Source organism: Onthophagus taurus, chromosome 2, assembly GCF_036711975.1.
Source record: "Onthophagus taurus isolate NC chromosome 2, IU_Otau_3.0, whole genome shotgun sequence".
NCBI classification, from domain to species: Eukaryota; Metazoa; Arthropoda; class Insecta; order Coleoptera; family Scarabaeidae; genus Onthophagus; species Onthophagus taurus.
This window is the reverse complement of record NC_091967.1, coordinates 25,335,742-25,356,816: the sequence shown is the minus strand read 5'-3', so window position 1 is coordinate 25,356,816 and position 21,075 is coordinate 25,335,742. Positions and strand designations below refer to the sequence as shown.

The 21,075-nt window shown below is 36.3% G+C and overlaps 2 protein-coding genes across 2 annotated transcripts in view; both read left to right on the top strand.

Moving 5' to 3' along the window:
• LOC111417883 (argus) overlaps nucleotides 1-21,075 on the top strand; it is a 397,290-nt gene that overhangs the window by 137,235 nt on the left and 238,980 nt on the right. The gene's annotated exons all lie outside the window — the stretch shown is intronic.
• LOC139429080 (uncharacterized) overlaps nucleotides 1-21,075 on the top strand; it is a 516,749-nt gene that overhangs the window by 310,384 nt on the left and 185,290 nt on the right. Inside the window, exon 2 of the mRNA XM_071194567.1 lies at nucleotides 7,092-7,180. The gene's annotated coding sequence lies outside the window, so the exon portion shown is untranslated. The remainder of the gene's footprint in view (nucleotides 1-7,091; nucleotides 7,181-21,075) is intronic.

The window sequence follows — 21,075 nt, the reverse complement described above, 5'->3', positions numbered from 1 at the left end:
TTTGACAAATACAGAGGTTTTTGTAAGGTTATTATTTTATAGTATAAGCATAGGGTCTGTAGCGATCTTCTCCTCTGCATGTCTAACCATTTCAAAGTGGCCAACTTACAGTTTACGTGATCTCTGCGTTTTAAACCAAATATCAGTCTAATACAACTATTCTGTACCTTTTGAATTTTTTTTTTAATATGTAGCACAGAAACGGCGCATACAGGGCATCACCGTAGTTAAATATGGACAGAACTAAGCTTTCACATAGATGAATTTTTGTTTTACGATTCACAAAGGCTCCATTGCTATAGATAATTCTTAAACTGCTATAAGCTTTCTGAATGCACTTGTTAATGTGTTCATTGAAACTCAGAGTCTCATCGATCACAATGCCCAAATTTTTTACTGATTTCTGAATTGACAAGATTTCACTAAGCTTCATTAGACTTCATTGTTCAGTATAATGCGTAGTCCTTTTAAGACCATCTGTTTTTGTTTCTTCGGACCAAATACAATCACATTCGATTGCATTTGATTAAGTTTACGTCTATGGCGGTAAGAAAACTCACATAAGGAATGCAGATCGCTGTTAATATGTGCACATGCCTGTTTAACATCATGAGCCGAAAAGGAAAGATATATTTGTATGTTATCCGCATAGAAATATGCTTTACAGTGCTTAATCTGTTGATCGAAGTTTGACGTATATAAAGCATAAAGTAATGGAGACAGTATAGAGCCCTGGGCAGACCCAATACGCTGAAAATATAGACTGTAGACCGTTCACAGTTATCTCTCCGAAAGAAAGTCACGCATTAAACATACTGCCTTATTATTGAACCTCAAATACTTTAAGATTAATACAAGAGTCTCATGGTGGACCGTATCGAATGCCTTGGAGTAGTCCAAGAAGCAAAGGACAGTCACGTCTATAATGTGTATAAGTGCAGTAGTACAACTATAACTTCGTCTAAAGCCAGATTGATTCTGTGGCAAAATGTTGTTCTCCTCGAAAAAGATCGCCATTTGTTGATATAAGATTCGTTCAGCAATTTTTGAAAGCACAGGCAGGATGCTATTGGGTCTCAAATCGTTGAGATGGCTTATTAATTTTGGGCAACGGCTTGATTAATGCTTTTTTCCAAGCTTTCGGAAAGACATCGGAAGATATGCTTGAGTTTATAATATCGCGAATGTAGGGTATCAAGTGAAGGCAACATAATTTGATACATTTAGTATTAAGATTATCATACCCAAGCACATTACTTTTCATATTGTGCATAGCACGTTCTACATCGTCGTCAGTTACTGCCCGAAAGCTGAAATATACACCCTGCTAAAGGTTTGAGTTATAAAAATTTACAAGCTCTTTGTCTGATCCACCTCTCCCCTCAATTTGTGGCATTGCAATGATTATTACATCATTTAACGAATCGAGGTGGGCTTTCTGTAGAGCTCTCCAACAATTACTTGTAGATGTCAGTTGCGACTCAAAATAAGCTCTACGTTCCCGGTTAATCGATGTATTTATCAAGTTATGCAAAGATTTATAATATTCCCACTTTGTTATAATACTGACATGTTGTTGCGGTACTTGGTATAGGCCTTATCTTGCAGCTTTTGCATGAGCTTTATATTATCTGTGATCCAAGGGGTCGGGGCATGCACTCAAGATAAGCTGCATTAAGCAGGTAACCTTGTCATTCACATCTCTTATGTCAGAAATTTTAAAAAATGGCATTCGAAACAAGTCTGTCAGAAAAATCTCATAGTCGATGTAAGTATATGAGAATATGAGATCTAGGTTCGCCGTTTGAAGTAATTTTGAGTTTACAGAAAACCAGATCATGATCTGTCATACCGTGCACTGCGTAAACCCTATTATCACTCACTAGATCGGGATTCGATATGAATAGTAAATCCAGCAAAGAAGAAGACGTCATTATGTTTTGTGTAGGACCAGTTATTAGCTGAGTTATCAATCAATGCTAAAGTTGAAACGTGATCTAGTTTCAAAAAGTTAATATTGAAGTCACCCATTAAGATGACCAGATCTACCATTAAGGCAGTATTATGCCTGAAAGGGTAGATTCCAATTCATTTAAAAATACCCCATAATTAAGCTTCGGGGGTCTGTACCCCAGCCCTACCGCAACATTTACGCCCTGTAATCAAAAGGAAACCCATAATTGTTCAATTTTCGTTAATGTGTCAAGAACTCTAAATTTTATATTTATTTTAATGTAGGTTGCTACACCACCTCCTCTGCCGTTTCTATCTCTCCGAATTAGCGCGTAACCATCAATTGCGATGTCATTCCAAAAAATTGTATTCGATAGCCAAGATTCACTTAACACCATTATATTGTATTACAAATCATGCATAAGATTTACAAAATCATTTAAACGTTGGAGCAGTGATCTTATATTTAAGTGACCAATCGAAAACATAATGTAAGAGAAACCTTTCGGAGCACAACGACTTATAAATAAATAAAAAAAAAGAGAAAACAAAAACAGAATAAGAGTTTATGAGTAAAGTACAACAAAAGAATTATGTTGCAGAACAGCAAAAGAAATCCTTCTGCTGGGAATTACAGTGCTAAAAGTAATAACTTCCAGTGACCTAAGAGGGTAAATAAAATGAACAACAATGCAACCCCCAAAGTGTATACCTAACAAAAAACGAAAAACAGCTTATGTATTATAAAAACTAAAAAGGAAAATATTAACGGTATTAAATTTAAATTAAACTATTAACCATATAGAGAGTGCTAAGTACATCCCAATTCCAATTGTCTCTTTAATTAGTAGCACCACGCGTCATAAAACGCCTCTCCTCTTTCAAGCTTCCTTCCGTGGTTACAATTTTGTCTAGGTCGGATACATCCTCGATTTTGACTTTTCATCCATTAACAGATGCATAAACCGTATATTGTACTGTCCAGACTTTTGTCTTTGTCTTAGTAACAATGGCCAGCCGCAAATTCTCAAGCTTTTTCTTATTATTACAAACCATGGTCTTATAGCCGATTCTAGGAAACTTTGTTATAACAGCTCTGGGACTGTTTCCGGCTTTTCCTACCCGGTGAGCCACTTCAACGGCATCCAAAGGAAGATCCAACTCGATCTTTTCGTTAATGACATTCGTTCTTTCGAACGCCGATCGTGGTCTTTACGCAGTTTAACATTATTTCTTTACAACTCGTCAATCCTTTTCTGCTAGCTCTCGAAAAGATTTGCAAGACTCGCTTCGATACGTGAATCCAGTTTTTGCGACATCAAGTCGTAGTATTCACTATTTTCCGACAGGCAATCTTTTAATGTTTGTTTTAATAAATTCTTTATTTCGGTTATTTGATTATCATTATAAAGCGGGCATGATGATTATGAAAATGTTCTATTAGCTTATACAGGAAACAGTACTTTTAACTTGCACTCTTCGTTATAAAAATTGATAAATACACTCAAATTGATATCCCAAAAAAATTCAAAATAGCGAAATAAACTTGTAGACTCTTGTCGAAATGAATCATACGAACCCTCTGGATCTAACCATATACCTTCAGAACCTGAAATGTGTAATTTAGATGATCAAGATGTGCAAGAATAACTGCTCACTGATGACGGTTGAAGAAATAAGAGGAAAAGCAAAGAACAAGGTGATTCTTCAAGCTGAAAAATGTTGAAGAATGCGAACCGAAGATTACATGGTCTCGATATAAATACTATTTTACTACTCGTATAGGTCTAAAACATAAATTTAAATGTATCGTGGTAGCAGATGCAGACTGAATATTTATATTTAATATGTTTTGAAGCATAAATTCGTGAGAAGCCAAATCTCCATTCACCTAATTCTACCTGATGAATTACGCAAACATATCGGATTTGAATATTATTTAGATATCACGAATGGAAATGCGAAAATTCGAAAGCAAATACGTAAGGCAATATTCCTTGCAACATTATCAATTGGAGAGAAGTTTATAAGACTTGTTTTCAGTTAACTGTTACAGAGCTAAATCTGTGTCCAGAAAATGAGTTAGGCGACTCTCAGAGAACTTTTAAAAAAGTTGCAGTAGATGGTATCGTACTGTATTTCATTCTGTTTTTCTTCACTATTGCAAACAAGAAATTGATCTTATTTTTGATGAAAAGATCGTGATCTTGAAAACATTCAAGATATATTAAACTAAAACTAGAGCTAACAGTAGCACTATCACTAGAATACTAAACTTAAAAACTGTCGGGTTAAGTCGTGCGTCTTTTGAAAAAGTGTTTGACGTTTCGGATACCATGTTGCACCCTTCTTCAGAAACATCAAACATTTTCTCAAAAGACGCAGGAATTAACCCGAAAGTTTCTAGGTCTAGTGTTAATTCTAGTAATAGTGCTACTGTTAGTTCTAGTTTTAGTTTAATTAACACCGGCCGTGAAATCCTTCGTACTTATTCAAAATATACTTTCCAAAGGTCAATATAATTCATGTATGATGCGCAAAAATGGAAATTTAGAAGTTACCCTTTATGAATCGCTAGCAAAAGTCAAGCACGCAAATAAAAATATATACACAAAGAATCGACTGACAATGAGTCATCTTCAGATGGCAAGGTTTCTGTACACACTGTAGATCTCCAAGCAATGATATCATTCCACAATTTAAATGATAAAGATGTTTCATGTTTGGATGGTCTGAGACTAATGGTGGTTTAGAAAATAACGTTTTTGTTTCAATTATGGCTACATTCCGTCTTCTTGTTAGTGAACTTAAAAAGCACAAGTCTTCCAAAATTATAGTGTGGACCTATCAGAATTGTAACGTTTCAATTTACACTACAACTGAATGGACGTTGGGAAGAAATGAAGATGTGAGGCTTTATTCTAGTACTCCTCCTGGAGATGCATGTGTGATAGATATTAGTGCACTTCAGTACCTATCTAAGGGAACTATTATTCAGTATAAATTGAAATTTTCAGGCATGTGGGCAGACTTACCAAGAATATAATTCTTAATGCACGCTGACGAATTTGTAATAATTGAGATAATTTTATTAAAAATAATTGTTTACATTCATATCAAACCACGCTATTAAATTCTAAAACTATTTGGTCAAAAAAAAAATGAAAACCTTTGAAAGTGCTTTCATTTTCCAGTCATTTTCTATCCGACCCGACCCCTTAAACCTTTGGCCCTTCTCGCCCTCGCGGATGCCAAAACGCGAAATCGAACCAGCGAAGGGCAGAAATCCGTGACAAAGAGCCTTTCGAACGGGGGTTGCTTCCGGCCCTTCAGCCGCCATCCCGCGCAATAATACTAACGTTAATGATTTTAATAGGTAATAACGTGACCTTTTCCTCGATCCCCCAACTGTGGCGTACGCCACTGGAGCCCAGGGCTCTATCGACCCGACATCGTCGTCTCTCTCCCATCCCTTACACACGGTCGCACCCCTTGCCGCCACCGACGCCGCGAACGCCGAAAGTAAACCACCCCAACCTGGGTCTCCGCTTGACACCTACAGGGGGCGTGCAGAAGATCCACCGAAAGGCCGAAACAAAACGGCAACGTTGACATACCCACGGGCTCAAAGATTGTCACTCGAAAGGTAGGGGGAGAAAGACAATGAACCGAAAGGGATAGGGGGAGAAATTTACGAAGTTGTCTCGAATCACTTGATGTATGGAAATGTGCCAACTTTGCTACAGACGTGTTTTATTGTTTACGACTCTATAACAAATATCTACATTATGTATATTACTGTATCTTGGTTCTTGAATATAATCTTTAAAAGAACTTTTTCATCTTGCTGTGAAATCTAAGGTTTATAAACTTTCTGGGAAACAAGAGGCCATTATGAAGTAACAAAAATAATTACGGTTCGAACCAGTTTAGTTGGCCACATTGATTATTTTAAAAATAGGTCAAACATAATAGGCGCTTGTATTAAATTTCATCTCAAACTTTCCGCAAGCTCTCCGTTATTTGAAACGTTCCTCTCTATGAAGTATTCAATTTAAGCTAGAGTCATAAAAAGCGAACTATCTAAACTATTTTGATATTATTAAGCCATTGCATCAATATTAAATTTCCACGCCATATTTTAAAATTTTTTGCAATAAATACCATCAGAAAGATAATAAATTTGAAGGTGGTATATTTTTATATCTTATTATAAACGTGAGGCCTTTAATTAGTGACATCAGCAATTCAATTAGCAAGAAGATTAATGGTGATTTATAGTAATAGAAATCGTTACTATAATATCCGTAACTAGCTTGTCAGGTTGCTTCGAAATTATTGCTTATGTACTTACGTAACAGAGATCTCTATGCAGCTATATCTATGACAGGCATTGAGCGAAATCTGGGACACTGCTTCTTGACGTGACCTACATTGTTATCGCATTGTATCCCAGTAACAGATAGGTGATGAATTGAGTTAGAACGTTAACGGTGCATCATAAATCCCGACAGCATCCAGCATAGACATTATGTTGCTATACGCGACAGACGTTAAGTTAAAGGCAAAAAATAATGTTGACGTCTAGTTTCGGGTCCGTTTGCAACAATAATGTATTTCAAGCGCTCAACATCATTAATTAAGAAAGTTTTACTTCTGCCGGAGCCAGTTTATACGAAAACGGTCGTTAATCTCCGTCGGAGTAAGTGGGAGCGTTTTCTTAATACGCTGAGGAGCTGTTGACTAAAATTGTCGACTCTTTGAAATTGCCGAACGAACGACAATAGCCTTCGGAGGATTTCTTTATGGGAAATTCCCTTTTAATGTGCTCTTGTTATTAAAAAGGTATCCCCCTATTGAAATTCGACGGGACCCGGAGGGGTTGATTAGAGCAATTATGCAAATGCTTTCTCTCGTTTTGGGTGCTTTTGATCTTGCCCATCCCTTTGGGGGTTAACTATCTTCGTTAGAGAACTACGTTTAATAACTATTCTACTCCTAATGATAATAATTCGATCGACATTTATGAGTTTCTTTTTAATGAATTCAAAAAATGAAACATTAAGAATGAAGATAGGATGGCGAGGACTGAAATAAATCTTAAGTAATATAAATTCTGAGAGGACCGAGGATTATAGCAAAAGAAAATCTAACAAGGGAAGTGTCACAACTGTGTCTCACCGATTTCGATGCAATTTGGTACAGTCATAGAATGGGCCAAAATAAGGTTCGCACATTTTTTTATACGTGCGGTAAAAGCCCCTGGGGCGAGTTATAGGGGTTGAAAGTTTGGAGAAAAAGTACGTTTTCACTTATATTTTGAAAACGAAAAGTGCTATCAAAATTTGGTAAATTGTAACTGATATTCATTTTAAAAGAGCTTTCTTTTGATGTGTCACACATATAGCAGAGGGTTAAAAAGGGCGAACTACCCCTATTTTTTTGGAATTATTTAAAAACCACCCTATCGATTTTGGCGGCATTAAGTATACTTCTAGTGCGTTCAAAAATATTAGTTAAGGGTTTTTTCCCATTCGCCCTAGATCAACCCCAGCGAAGTTACGGGGGTTAACATGTAAGCACTTTTCGTAAGAATGATGTGATAAAATTGTCAGGTATTTTGAAAATACTTTAAACAAAACCGTAAATTAGTCGCACAATAAAATGTTTAGTGTAAAATAAGGCATAATACACCATATAGGGGTTGTTGGGGTTATCCACCCCCTTAAAAATTAATTCTATCCCGGGCGTTATTTGTCGATTACGGCGAAATTTGGTACTGTGTTTGTTTTATATTTGAAGTAAAAATTTTTGAAAATGGTTATAAGGGTTACAAATTAGGGGTAGTTTTTTGTTTATACCTCGAAGATGAAAACTGCCATCGTAACTGTGGTATTGTTTTTTAAAAATCTATCTATCGATGTTCCACGAGGTAAACTACCCTCATTTTCTTTAAATAATAAATATAAAACTACTAGATAAATAAGATATTTTATTTATTTATGAGTTAAAAAGCAACTGACAAAAAAAATAGTTCAATATACCAAAGAAGTTTATTCTACATTACTAATTGACGTTTTTTATGTATTATATTAATTTTCAATATTAAATTTATTTTTATTCTACGTAGTGTTGGCAAAAATGAAAGTCGTGGAAAAAATGTTTTAAACATAAGGATTTTTTACACCATGCACATGTTATGACCGCTATATCCCCACAGATATCACACGTTGGCTTCTCACTCGAAAAGCAAACTTCCACGGGATTTTCAAAATGGTCTGGTCTCTCCTCTATATAGCCACTTGCAAACCATGCGTATTTAAAAACATTTATAAACCGAGGGGAAGCCAACTGGTTATGCGTCAACGATTGCAATTTTAATATGTTATCCCTCTGATGTAAATTGACATCATACTGGTAAAGAATAATCTGATCAGAGAATCTTCTAATAAAATTTTTCCATATTCTGAAACCAAATACATCTAGGGGCTGTATTTGACCTGTTGTCCCTGCAGGTATAGATAAATGTTTAAAATTAGTACCTGATGGAGTTATTTCACTAATAACTTCAGGACAATGGCCACTCCAAGAATCTAATAATAATAATGATTTAGAACCAGTATTTGGAAAATATACATTTTGGAGCCAATTTTTCATGTGTTCTGAAGTTAACTTTCCAGATTTTGATGCCAAAACGTATATATTGTCTGCTTTAAACATTGTATTTGCTACCCTCGGTCCAAAGCTGCCAGAGGGTTCTTTTAAAACAATAAAAAGTGGAGAAAGAAGTTTCCCATCAGCAGATATTACGGGTTGAATTGTGTAACTGTGCGTTGTAGATGACACCGACTGGACCACACTTTCTACGGTTTTAACTCCTAAATCGCTTAATGTTCTTCCCGAATGGAATTCCAAGTTAAAACCGCTCTGATCCGAATTGTAGGTGTTTTCAGGTCCATATATTTGGATTTGTAGCTTTGCCTCTTTAACGAAATCTTTTGCTAAAGTTTTTACTCGATCAACATTTCCAATTTGTTTTTGGGATAGAAATTTTGTTATTTTTCGGCTTACTAACCGATTTGCTTTCTTAAAACGTTGCACCCAGCTATGAGATGCTTTGAACAGTTGAGGAGATAAATTCTTTTCATTTCTAGCTTGTATAGCCCATCTGCGTATATCAATATCATGTAGTGGCAATTTATTATCTACGGCGGCTCTCGCTTGATTAATTACAAATTCGGTAATTTCTGCTAATTTTTCTTTGTATGTCCCTCTTTCTTCAATATATTTAGACCATCTGTGCAATTGGGTCTTTGACGTTACTTTTCGGTATTTGTTTTTTACGGTTTCTAGTTTCAAATAACCTTTCTTCCCACTTGTCCAGTAATTTACCGCCTCTAATTTGTACTCGTAGTCGATGTCATCCTTCAATGGACAATGAGCATCAGTATCTTCTACAAACCTGTCAGTTGTATCCTGGTCTTCAATAATTTGCTGACCGTCATTGATGCCATTGGATGAATCGAAAATTAATACAGTTTCGTCTTCAATTTGCATATTGTAGTCTTCCATACTTTCCATTAAAATACGCTGTATATTTTCTTTTAAACTAACTTCTGCTTCATTTACAGGAGTCTGGGGAATATTCATAACAGTAAAAACTGTCATTAGCAAATTTAAAACGTTTATTGGGTTTATTGTAACCATTGCTTCTGTCAGTTGCTCTGAAACTAAAATCTACCCACTGGGCACACGTTCTTTTATACTAGAAAAAACTATTTTGAGAAATGACCTTTAGCAAGCGGCACTAAAAAAACAAATATTGTGCCAAAATTTTTTTGGTAGGTGTATTTTTGGCAACATTATGTAGAATAAAAATAAACTAATAAACTATATAAAACAAACACAGTACCAAATTTCGCCGTAATCAACAAGTAATGCCCGGGATAGAATTAATTTTTAAGGGGGTGGTTAACCCCAACCACCCCTAAATGGTGTATTATGCCTTATTTTACATTAAACATTTTATTGTGCGACTAATTTACGGTTTTGTTAAAGTATTTTCAAAATACCTGACAATTTTATCACATCATTCTTACGAAAAGTGGTTACATGTTAACCCCCGTAACTTCGCTGGGGATGATCTAGAGCGAATGGGAAAAAACCCTTAACTAATATTTTTGAACGTGCTGGAAGTATACTTAATGCCGCCAAAATCGATAGGGTGGTTTTTAAATAATTCCAAAAAAATAGGGGTAGTTCGCCCTTCTTAACCCTCTGGTATATGTGTGATACATCAAAAGAAAGCTCTTTTAAAATGAATATCAGTTACAATTTACCAAATTTTGATAGCACTTTTCATTTTTAAAATATAAGTGAAAACGTACTTTTTCTCCAAACTTTCAACCCCTATAACTCGCCCCAGGGGCTTTTACCGCACGTATAAAAAAATGTACGAACCTTATTTTGGCCCATTCTATGACTGTACCAAATTGCATCGAAATCGGTGAGACACAGTTGTGACACTTCCCTTGTAAGTCTAATTATGTTCAGGCGTAAAATCCAATAACGTCGTCAATTCTCGATTTATCTTACACTTTACCAGCACGACACTTCACTCCGTGAAGGATCTTGTAAGGCACTTGGATGGAACATGTGCAGCTATGTGCCGATATTCGAGAATTATGTACCCCCGAGGCGAAAATTCCAATTACCGGCATCAGGCCGGGCTTCGGGTCCATCGATTTATGATAATGCCGAAGACTGCACGAACGCGAACCGGACCCGGACCCAGCAAGAATCCGGCCCGAGGCACCCCCGGAGTTTGTAAATCCGCCCTCTCCTCTCACTTCATTGTCTTGAACCGTGCCTCACCAGATCCACTCATCCGCAAAAGAACGAACATAGGACGCGGGCGGGGACTCGAGAGGTTTTCCCTCTGATTGTTTCAGAACCGCAGCGCTTCGTTATTTTCTTGCGCTGCTTTGGGATTCATATATGGAAATTGGGACGCCTCTGCTAATATTAACTAGGCTTGTGTTTACATCGTTGCTTAAATTTATACCTATGTTAATGCTTGCTCATTTTTTTATTGACATTTATTAACTTTTAATCTTTTTATAAATTACATTAAAAAGTAATTTAAAATCAATTTTATCCTTAACAATGTAAAAAGATATTGCCTTTAATATGTTACTATCATTAGACTGATACAAATTACATTTTAACATTTTCAATCGCTTAGTACAAATTTATTTTATGGTCTTGTTAATTTAAACGTCCACTTTGAGGAATCACTTTTAGTTAATGACATATAAATATTTGATGTCGATTAACTTTATTTCAAAAGTTGGTTGATAAAAACATCGCATTGTTGAAAAATGTTTATGGATTTCTAACGGACTAAAATAATCGATTTCTTTCTCTTTTTTCAATGAATCATTTTATTCACATATCGCTGAATACAAATTTGGCGAAATCTATGGATAATTTACTGCCTCCACAAATTGGTTCTCGACGGATTATATCGAGGGGTATCCCAGCGGACGTTTGCAAAAACCGCCCTTATTAATTTTGACTCAACACCAAAAGTTATACATTTTCTTCAATATTCAGATTTATCTAGAAAAGAATAATATGGCTAAAAAGCCTTTTAACTTATTTCAACCCAATGCCCAAAAATTTGTTGGCTTGAAAAATAAAGCTACTCTGCAAACAATAGACGATTTGGAGCTTTATAAGAAAGTATATGTACATATCCCCGGCAAATGTGTACATTTTCCTAACTGCCTGTTTATATAACGCAGTAAAAGCATTTGATTTATTACACTTAGACAAATTATTGTTCAACTCACTCAACTATCTAGCATTTTTATATGATAAGGTAACAATATTTATAAAAGTTCCATTCATAGGTAATGCAGTACTAAATTTAAAATAATCGCTGTAAATATACAGGCTAATTTGATGATTAACGATAGACATGGAATCTATAACCGACGCCCAGTACAGTGACACTTTGAAAATTGCTTGACATGTCGCTTTATAGCTACAGGTGATTATAATTCAATACATCATATTTGTGGAACAAGAGTCATCAACGCCAGAATAAGGAACCTTTACAAAGCTATTTTGGACAATAAGCTGAATACATTTTGCCAGGCCTGGCCAAAGTAAATCTTCCAAATGGCCGCCACGTTTGTCTAAACATACAAAGTTGAAGTGACTGATAATTCTCTGTAACTCATAGCAGTATCTGCTTGTCTACCGCTCTGATTTCTCGAGTAATGCTGTCTTTTAATGCTCGTGGCGTTTGAGGTAAATTTTCAAAAACCTTACCTTGCAAATATCTCTATAAAAAGAAATTAGACTCTGGTTAAATCTGGTGACTTTGCAGCCAATTAAAACGTCGAGATACAAATCGTTATTTTCTATCCCCAATTGTTGCAATTCAGCAGGTAAAAAAATTTGAATCGAACATTTTCTTCTAAAAACAGCAGAGGTTGTCATAAATTTGTTATGGTTGCTCGGCAGCTTAGTAACGCTAATAGCTATTATTCTGTAGTATAAGGACGATGTTAATACCAGATTAAGAGTTCGACAATAGAGCTCAACATGGCGCTGTGGAACAGATACATAGTATTGTAAGGACTTTTTTCTCTTTTACTTTCTTTTTATTACTGCAATCTATCGCATACAATAAACAGTTTGTTGAACAATACAAAAAATAATAACAATAATAACACAGTAGGTACCCGCTCAATAGTAGGTCCAAAAGAAAACCATATTAATACATCCTTAGTACGTTCTTTATTCCGACATGGATAGTTCTGATAGGGCCTTTCACTTCAATCTTTTAATAGTTGCCCGGCGCAACAGATTTTTTGCAAGTCGGTTTGGATGAATTTGCAGTCTTTGCAAGTACTTAGAACTTCGCTGGGCACTTACTTCTTTTACAGTAAGCATATTGAGGTCTTGATGTAAGATGTAATTAAGTACGAACCAAGGTGCATTACATATTTGTCGAAGAACTTTAGACTGAAATCGCTGCAGCTGTAAAACGTTTGATTCGCTAGCGATGCCTCATAATTGAATACCGTATTCCCAAACATGTTTCAGTATGGCAGTAGATATAAGCAACTTATTGTCTAGGCTGAGTTGTGAGTTTGTATTCATAAACCAGTGCATTTTCCCGTATAACAGTCCTAGTTGAAGTCCAAATATGTTTTTTTCCAGGTTAGGTGATGTGAACTCTGTGAACTTGTTCTATACCGTGCTGTTCCCTGCTCTGAAGTCTCTTCAAAAAGAGCTTTTCGAACACTTTTGAAAACAATGGAAGTAAACTTATTGGGCGGTAGGAAGTCACGTCGCCCGTGATTTTATTTGGTTTCAGCACCATAGTTATCTGGGACACCTTCCATTGTATCGGGAATGATCCTAGCCTTGCGATTACATTGAAGATAAGCAGTACCATTAGTATCCCATGCTCAGGAATATGTTTAAGAACCAATCCGGTTATAAGATCGTAACCGGGCGATTTCTTAACTTTTAGGGAGTCAATGAGTATTTTAAGCTCAGATAATTTAAATTTTGTTAAAGGCCAGTGAAGTTTCGTTTAGTTTTCTATGCTGGGATAATTCTGGGTGAGGTTGAAAGACGTTACGCAGGTGATCCGCATGTATTTGCTTTCTCTTCGTTACTTCTTGCCCAGTAACCATCACTTTTTTTAATGGGACCTATTAACAATTTGTTGGAATTTAAGTTTATTTGTTAGCTTCCATATTGAGTAATTCTTTTCCTTATCATTAGAGAGATTACTAAGAAAATGGCTAATATTTTCGTTTTTGAAACGTTTTTTTTGATAACGTTCAACACTATAACGAGCAGCCCTATTCAGTTTTGTTTTAGTATCAGGCGATCGAGTTGTCTGCCAGATTTTTCTTAATATTCTTTTCTCTCCAATCATCTTGTTAATATCGCGTTAATAATCAATTATTTTCTTATGATGCTTTGGTTGAGGAGTGGATATCCATCTAGCTTTTTGAATATATTTTGTGAAGTCACTTATCGCGTTTTCGATGCCCGTTTCATTTTTGAAAGGAATATTCAAGTTTACTGAGTTAACAATCGTATCCTGGAAGATAGTCCAATTAGTCATTTTATTTGTTAAGTTAGGTGACTTGGGTATGTATTGTATCTTAATGTCTACGTTGAGAATGAATGGTGAGTGCTCGGATAAAAGGTCAAAACACGGGTATCACGTAATATATTTAATGCTGAAATTGTCTAGAAATGAGTAGGAAAAATACAACCGTGTGGTATCTAATTATGGAACTGCACTGTTGAGTCAATCATAAATATAGAGCCATGAAGAAATACTGCACTAACATACCAACATCGAAGTGACTCAGCTCTTAGATTATCCCTACGTTGCGTTATTTAAAAATAACGTATAACATAGGAAATATACACAAAGTAATTTTAACTCGACGAGTTACTTGCCACTGGATTCCTGATCGTGCTAATCTCTAGACATCAATAAAATACATCTTGTGGTTAAAAATAAAATAGTGAAATAGATCCACAAATACAAATCATTTGATTTGTTTTAGGGATTTATCCTCAAAATACCCATTATGTTTTGAACTATAACATTTCCTACTTTACTGTATAAAGTGACAGTGTTGTCGAGTAATAATCGAGTAAAAATTAGATATTTTACTGTGTCGAAATACACTTTAAAGTTATTAATGCTTGTTAAGGTGATTTATTTTTTAATATAACAGTCTCTATTTACCGTTTTAATTCATATCTTATATAGTATACATTGAGGTCGGAGCAGGGGTGTACTGCCAGACACGTCGAAGTAAGCAAGCTTACAGCCTGCTATTGACATGGGTGCTAAAATCCTTCTTGAGAGAGGGGTGAAGAACATGACAGCACGACATTTCTCAGACAGTCAAGCCGCTCTCCAGGCGCTGCAAGCCGTGAAAACGGTGTCGGCTCTGGTTAATGACTGTAAGAGAACATTAAACACACTAAGTTGTGATAACAGAGTTTCTCTGATCTGGGTGCCAGGTCTCTGGGGTTGCTGGCAATGAAGCAGATGAACTAGCGCGAGAGGGCAGCGCTAAAGCCTTTGTGGAGCCAGAACCAGCAAATGGTGTATCATTTGCGATGGCCAAACATAGAATTGGACCGTGGGTTGCAGAGAGACTTCGCCTACTGTGGACCAGTTCTCCTGGAACGAGATATGCTAAAGTGTTTATTAACATCGACACTGTCAAACCCAGGAATATTTTAGGACTTTAGGATTTTGAATGCCGATTATGTGCGGAGGAAACGAAGACTGTTGAGCATGTCTTTTGCCACTGCCCTGCCGTTAACCGTATCAGATTCTCGATTTTTGGTCGCAGTTTCTCTCCCCAAAAGATCTGAATGAGCTTTCACCGAGCAGGGTTGCGGTGCAAGGTTGGTTGGCCTACACGATATATAATCTATGCAATGTAATAGTATGAATTGCAGGACATCGCTTAGTTAAGGTCACTTGCGGCCGATGCACTACAATGTGGCAATCAGTTTTGGGTTGTTATAACGCCTCGGCCGCAAGCGACCTCGGCTTAAGCAAACGAAGTCATTAATTTTATGTAGGTCGACTGCGGCCGAGGTGTCATATGTGTTTATCAGTATTGGGTTGATATAGTATTAATTACAAATTTTAATCGCATATTTGTCATATACGAAAGGATTGCCGGGAATATGTAAAGTCCTTGGAATAGAACATAAAGAATGACCCAAAGAGTTTTTGGAGATTTGTTAATATAACCAGAAATAGTGCTGCCTCACCAAATATTTTCAAACGCGGTGGTGAATTTTTTCTGATTTACCGACTGTAGTTGATATGTTCGCCGATCATTTTGAAAGTATGTATCTTCCGGCTCCAGATGTCAATGTTGATAGTGCTCACGTTGGCAATGACTCGGATGCTGTCTCTTTCGGCATCTCTGAAGTGAGTCATGATGAGATTGTGAAAGCTTTTAAAAAATTTAAGGCAAAAAGTACGACAGGTCGAGATGGCATCGCCGCATATATAGTCAAATACTGTGCTCCTGCATTATCACAGCCTCTGCAGCATATGTTCAATTTAATAATTAAGAATGCTGAGTTCCCGAAGATTTGGAAGTTGAGCAGAGCCCTGGTTTTAAAGAAGGTGATAAATACCATTATAAATATTTTTTTTTTGTAATTCGCGACGGTAATGAAAGCTCTAACAGTACTCAAACGGGTGCTGTAATCTAAGGATCTAAGGAGTCTCCTTAGAGCATCCGATGCTGCAATGAGATTTTAGTAACATTTTCTGGAAGCAGCTCAAGTTGGTGACATTGGGTCATTAATTTTTCTAGTTGTCAATGTGACAATTTTTGTCTATGGATGTTTAAACACGTTCTTAGCATCGAATACAAGGTCCACTGAGCAATTTTTCTTATTTTGGGAGGTGTACATGAAACATTTTTTTCAGGTAAATACATTTTGTGTTTTGACAGTTTCTAATTGTCAATTCAAATTTCTATTTTCAAGTGTTACGGCGTTACCAACTGCTACATACCTATTTCCCTACATTGTCAAAATTTATTTTATTTTTGTTAAAAAAAAAGTATAAAAACGCGAATTACAAAAAATAGCATAAAAAACACGTTTCATAAGACTTAAAGCACTGATTCATTAAAAAACTCGTGGCTACGCCACTCGTTTTTCAACTTGAATTTATGCATTTCAAGCGTGTCTTACGAAACTTGTTTTTTAATATGCTATTTGAAGCTTTTCGAGCAAATCGTGACACGCAACATCGAATTTTACACTAAGGCCCGTATATATGATCAGCAATATGGGTTTTACAAAGGCAAATCGACAGCCACCAACCTACTCTGCTTTACTCAGTACGTATCGAATGTACTAGATTGTCGAGGGCAGGTGGATGTGATATGTATATACTGACTTTTCACGGGCTTTTGATTGCTTGGACCATGATTTGTTCGTTGAAAAGTTGGAGAGGTTTGGATGTGATCACTTTCTCACACGATTTCTTGTATCTTATGTCTCCGATCGCAGAAAATACGTTAAGTTAAGTGGTATGAAGTCAAGGCAAATACATGTTACTAGTGGCGTACCCCATACTAGGCCCTTTACTTTTCAACATTTATATAAATGATTTGCCTACGATTTTCAATCGAATTCACTCCTATACATAGATGACCTAAAACTGTTTAGGGCTGTTGGTTGTGAGCAGCATTATTTCTTTATTGGGATAATAAAGATTATATTATATTATATTATCATATTATGTAAATTTTTTTATTGCTGTATTAACTTTCGCATAGCATAAATCTTAAGGTGTCAGTTTAATAGTTTATATATTCCACAATATGACAAAACCGCTTAGATCAATCCTTTTATCCAGACATATCCCGCGTTGAAGATGCATCGATGTATATTTATCAGTAAATCCGAAATTCAGCGGAATGGAAATCTCGTAGTCACATCGAGGACCTTATTAAAATCGTACGACTTCATGGCGAACGGCGACGGCTTCGAATACAAGCACCGAAGTACCGGCAAAGTACGACGGCATTTGAATACGGAATCTCCCGTCGAGAGCTCCTGGAACGACCACGCGACAGCGACAAGAATCTTTCTGAAAATCCCCGCAACCGACGTGGCGCACCTGAAATATTCACCTTAAAGCGAGGTATAATCACCACATTAAGTATTTACGTAGCCGTGTATCACCAAAAACAGGAATGGGGAGCTATGCCGGGTCGGCGTCATTATCGTTTTAAATATTTAAAGTAAGGCGTTTGCCGAATTCTTCGTTGAAATCGAGCGGCGAAGAGGATCCAGTTTCCCGGGGGAGATTTATTATTTACCCTGGGGTGTGGATGGGGATTTTAATGTTTTATGGTGTCCTTATAATTGTTGGTTGTTTAAGCCGGTCAGGTACCGAGTTTCACTTGTTCCTCGAACCCGATCGAAGTGAGCGACGACGTGCGTCTCTCTCGGATTTTCGGGGGCTAAGAAATTAGGTAATTCGGGCACGTTTTTCGCGGACTCGAGTTGGCGTAAGTCTTATCCGAATAATTATCGTTCTGTCAAGAAAGTTAAATGAACATAATTGCTATTGAAGGCACGTAAATGGGTGATGTTTGATGGAAATTTTAATTTTTGAGTTTCGCGTCCCGTCAAGGAGTATATTACGGTCCCAGCCGAGACAAAAGCCATTGTCTATGTTGGGGAGAAATGAGGCCGAGGAGAGCTTGTCACAATGCACATGCCGCCGCAGGTTTTCATTCGTGCGCGCTCGCGCCTGTTCATTGAGCGGGGTGAAAGTTCATTCGGATTTTAATTTATCGGACAACGGGTCGTAGTTTGCGAGCTGCCGCCAACCGGCGCGAAAATTAAAAACGAACTGACGATATTGCGTGGACGTTGCTGCTCCACCAACAGATACGTTTGTTTGTTTGCGCATCAATCTACTCTTTTATACTACCCTATACACCTCAAACAATAACTCATTCTAGTTATTTTTATGGCAACTACTGTCAATCAATAATCATAATTACCGTATAACATCGGTTTTTATTCATAGAAAAGCCTTGTTTTCACAGTAAATCATAAAAGATTTAATCAAATCTTACAACCTTGTAACATATTTATTAAAGATTAATCATTTTAAGTTAAACATATCTTTTTTTATGTTATTTTGGTACTCTTAACAAAGTGGAATATACTCAAGAAAATCAATAGTTACAAATCATCCTTATGCATAGCACAAAGGAATGTGCGCTCTTCGAAACTCGTCCGGCTAGAAAATTCAATCAAACTAGTTACTAAACTCTAGTTTCACCCGCAGTTTAACCCCTAACTTCCACCCTGAACATCCAGTAACGGGAATAGCATGGCAAACTTCCGATGTAAGCTCACCTTAACCTCGCATTAGCAACTATTTTACTGTGGCCATAACCGATACATTTTCTACAATTTCCTGGTACTCGTAAGAAAAACGATAAGCGTAGAACATCCACAACCAAACTAAAACCTGTTCAGAAATATCATGTCGGAAGACTATGAATCACGTCAGGTTGGTAGATATATTGAATAACAATGAACACAGCACCAGGTGGGGCTTGTACTAGTTGGATTAATTTTCCAACTTCCATCCATACTGAATTTCCTTCACTACTCGAATCGACTATTCATAAAATTGGCTTGAATGGAGTTCAATAACTGGTCGTCAACTTCTTTCGATTGAAGACGCTAGATAAACGGTTAGTTGGTCTATCATTACGTTATAAAACCTATAAATTATTTTAACTTTTTTGCCCTCGTTTTCATTCTTTGTTTCGCATATAATCTTTAGGAAAATAATGGGTTATTTTGTAATATCACGGATTCATAGAAATGAAATAAAACGAATTTTAAAATCCCATTGTAACTGCATTAACAGAATGGGTTCGTCACTTATCGCAGATTAAACGGATTAAATTAATAGTCGTTTTCTATAATGGGCTTCTAAGATTGATTGTTTCCGGTTGGATCTCTGTCTATTGCGAATTTCCAGTCATTAATAAACCGGATTAAAGCTATTTTGGGGTGTGGTGGATATCTTTCCGAGGTATTACATTTAATTAAGTCTTTTGTTATTTAAATAACTCAACATCTTAAATCATTAATTAGACATATAATATTATCAATGTATTTATATAAAGCATCAACATTACCATACTTAGCTTCAAACTGAAAGTACAAACTTTGAAATAACTTTTTTTTTAATAGATCTGATGTATATTAATTTTACATACATTATAGCCAAAATTTGTTTTTTTACAAACTTTACACCTATCATGTTTAAATGTGTTTGGGTAATGGAGAACAGACGTATTTGTAGAAACGGAATCTGCAACGTTTCGACATATATGTTTCTTATAAACTTTTTTTTTATTTATTTTTATTAATGCCATCTGTTACAAGAAATAACAATAAACACACCCAGTGGTACCAAAATATTCAATATACCAATACATCATGTTATCATACATATTGAAGAAGAATTATTGTATACGGTCCACAGAGTATGATCTTTTTATATGACTCAAGCAGGGTTGTTCTGTCAGTCTTCTGGCCAGTACGTTTGGATGACTTCTTAGGCGCTCACCATAGCGTAAGGCATATTGTAAGATAGCAAGTCTCATGTCCAAATCATCATTAATCACTTTGTTTTTTACATACTATAGTGCGTCAACTATTTGTCTTAGCACTTTAGACTTAAAACGTTGTATTTTTTGTATATGACTCTTACTGGCAGTCTCCCAGACCGGCACAACCTACGTCCTACGTATTTCCTACACTAATGTACAATTGTCTTCTCATATACCAATACATTTTCCTATATATGAGTCCCAATTGAAGCCTCTTGGACCAAATGTGTTTTCTCCAGATTAAATGATTGTCCAAATCGATTCCCAAATATTTAATTTTAGTTTGAATTGGTAGAGGAACATTGTCTTACTTCTGGACACATCCCTCGGTTTAATATGAAAGTGACCTGTGCAGATTTTCTGTAGTGTACTTTGATTCGCCATCGGTTAGTCCATTCCCCCTGTTTGAGTAAGTGCTTTTGAAGATGGTAAGAAGCAATTTTGGACATCCCTATTAGAAGCCAAGATAACAGTATCGTCAGCGTGGGTAACTGTAGTGGCGTAAATGTTGGTTAGCATGTATATTTAGTATGTATCAGGTATAATGTCGGACCCAAAATCCTGCCCTGCGGGTCTCCAGCTCGTATGGATAGAAGATTGAGTTGATCTTCCTGTGGGGCAAAGAAGAACCTCTCCTCCAAATATAATCACAGTAGGGAATAATATTGATGAGGTACTTGCTTTTTAAGTGTTGTGAATAAGCTATAATACCATACTTTATCGAAAGCCTACGAGATATCTAAGAATGCCCTAGCTTTTTTCTTCAAATGCCTATCATATTGTTTTGTCCATTCTATGTACCAGCTCAATAGTTCCGTGGTCTTCTCTGATGCCAAATTGATAATTTGGTGTTCATTTCTTCAGATAAAGA